This window comes from Nicotiana sylvestris, chromosome 6 (assembly GCF_000393655.2).
Source record: "Nicotiana sylvestris chromosome 6, ASM39365v2, whole genome shotgun sequence".
Classification (NCBI taxonomy): domain Eukaryota; kingdom Viridiplantae; phylum Streptophyta; class Magnoliopsida; order Solanales; family Solanaceae; genus Nicotiana; species Nicotiana sylvestris.
The window spans coordinates 91,654,473-91,657,574 of NC_091062.1; positions in this window are offsets into that span (position 1 = coordinate 91,654,473).

The window sequence follows — 3,102 nt, forward strand, 5'->3', positions numbered from 1 at the left end:
CAATCCGATTTTTCTTTGTATTTTTGTTCTCTTTTCTTCTTTTATTTTTCTAAAACTAAATTATAAAAGTACTTAAATTATTATTAAGAACTAAATTAAGTTATAAAAGCGCAAATTAACTTCCAATAACAATTAACGCACAATTAAGTAATAATTAAGCATAAAATTGTTCATTTGGACATTAAATGCTAAAAATGCAAAAGATGCCTATTTTTGTAATTTTTAATTTTTGTAAACAAATTTAATTACTAACAATTGTAGAATTAAATCCTACATGCAAAATGCGACATATTTTGTATTTTTTATTAATTTAACAAATAAACATGCATAGACAAACATACAAATAGTTACACAAAATATCACAAAATATCACAAAAATTGCACACCAAGGAAAATCATTTGATTTTGAATTTTTTGGGAGTAATTCTCATATAGGGCAAAAATCACGTGCTTACAGGTACAGCAGGCGTATCAAGGTTAAGGAGGTCGTGGGAGCTATGAGTAAGATGAGTAGGGGCAGAGCGACCGGGCTCGATGAGATTCCGATAGAATTTTGGAAGTGCGTGGGGAAAGCAGGTTTGGAATGGTTGACTAGGTTGTTGAATGTTATTTTTAAGGCGAAGAAGATGTCGGATGAGTGGAGGTAGAGTACGATGGTCCCATTGTATAAGAACAAGGGTGATATCCAGAGTTGTAACAATTATAGGGGCATCATATTACTGAGTCATACTATGAAAGTGTGGGAGAGGGTAGTTGAAGCGAGGTTGAGGATGACGGTGTCCATTTCCGACAACCAGTTTGGGTTCATGACGGGTCGTTCTTCTACAAAAGCTATACACCTTGTTAAGAGGTTGGTTGAACAGTACAGAGACAGAAATAAAGACCTGCACATGGTGTTTATTGACCTAGAGAAAGCGTATGACAAGGTTCCTAGAGAAGTTCTCTGGAGAAGCTTGGAGGCAAAAGGCGTGTCGGTTCCCTACATTATGGCGATTAAGGACACGTATGATGGGGCAAAGACTCGGGTTAGGATAGTGGAGGCGACTCTGAGGCTTTTCCAGTTGTTATGGGGTTACACCAAGGTTCTGCGCTCAGTCCGTTCTTATTTGCCCTGGTGATGGACGCGTTAACACACCACATTTAAGGGGATGTGCCATGGTGCATGTTGTTCGCCGATGACATAGTTCTGATTAATGAGTCACAAGCCGGTGTTAATGAGAGGTTGGATGTTTGGAGACAGGCTCTTAAATCTAAGGGTTTCAAGCCTAGCAGGACGAAGACGGAATACCTGGAGTGTAAGTTCAGTGCTGAGCAGGGGGAAGTGGGCGTGGATGTGAGGCTTGAATCACAGGTCATCCCGAGTAGAGGCAGCTTCAAGTACCTTGGGTCGGTTATCCATAGGGGAGGGGAGATTGACGAGGATGTCACACTCTGTATTGGGGTAGTATGGATGAAATGGAGGTTAGCATCTGGAGTATTGTGTAACAAGAGAGTGCCACTAATACTCAAAGGTAAGTTCTATAAAGCAGTGGTTAGACCGGCCATGATGTATGGGGCTAAGTGTTGGCTGGTTAAGAACTCACATACCCAGAAGATGAAGATAGCAGAAATGAGGATGTTGAGGTGGATGTGCGGGCATACTAAGATGGATAAGATTAGGAATTATGATATTCGGGAGAAGGTGTGTATGGCTCCCATTGATGACAAGATGCGGGAAGAGAGGCTCGGATGGTTCGGGCATGTTCAGAGGAGAAGCCTAGATGCTCCGGTAAGGTGGTGTGAACAGCTGGTTGTGGAGGGCACGGGAAGAGGTAGAGGGTTGCCTAAGAAGTATTGGGGGAGGTGATTAGGCAGGATATGGCGAGGCTTCAGATTTCCGAGGACATGGCACTTGATAGGAACATGTGGAGGTCGAGTATTAGGGTTGTAGGTTAGGAGGTAGTTGAGTTTTGACTTATGTCATGACTTTGTGAGACTAGTTTGGTAGGGATACTATTTCGCTTTTGCTTTGTATCTTTCTTCTTGATTTCATGTTGTTCCTATTTTTCATATTATTTCTGTGGTGTTACTGATATTGTCTCCTTTTGTCTTTTTGTCTTCTTGAGCCGAGGTTTTTTCGGAAACAGCCTCTCTACTCCTTCGGAGTAGGGGTAAGGTCTACGTACACACTACCCTCCCCAGACCCACTAGTGGGATTTCACTGGGTTGTTGTTATTGTTGTTGTTGTAGGTTTGCTACATATTTGCCCAAGTCTTCTCTATCTATCATGAGCACTCTGACTATCGTAACTCTCTCCCGAGTAATTACAACAATTTACTAGACATATTCTCCCGAATTACTCTAGCTAGCATTAAGTACAACTCACTTAGATCGCATCAAGGTTTCGTTATCCCTAATCCCACCTTTAAACCCTTCGTATTGATCCCTCATATACGTTAGGAGTAATGTTGTTCAACAACTACCTAAATATGCACTCTCTCCCGAGTAATACATACTAAATAGGAATAGTTATTTGAGGGCCCTTCAATCAACAGCAATAAGCATATAGTTGAACAAATAGAGAGAATACTATAGCAAATCTATATTAACGTAACAAGAAATTCATCCTCCATTAGGTTCTATCAAAACCCTAAATTAAGATTTTAGCTACTCATACTCATAGTAACAATATCCAAAGTAATTTACATAATTAAATTTCAGAGTAAAGATAAAGGGATGTAGAAATTGATGATTCTAACTCCCAAGTAGTTTTCCACGAGCTATTCTTGCCTCCGGTTGCAAAAGTCCTTCAAAGTGGCATTTTGGGTCTATTTATATGTTTAGGGCAAGCCCTAAACGTGTAGGTCAAATCCTAATCAAGCAGGGAAATAATTTAAGTCTTCAAAACTCGGACTGGACCTGGCCCTAGGCATGGTGTCGCCAGCCTAATGCCAGCCTCAGCCTGGCTTTTGGCTGGCCTCGCCAGGCTAAAGCTTTGTTTCCTTAGGCTGGCATCGCCAGGCTAAAGCTTGGTTGATCTTGGCCTTTGGCTGGCCTCGCCAGGCTAAAGCCTGGTCGATCTGGCTTTTGCCTGGCCTCTCCTTTGCACTGTTCTCGAGTGCA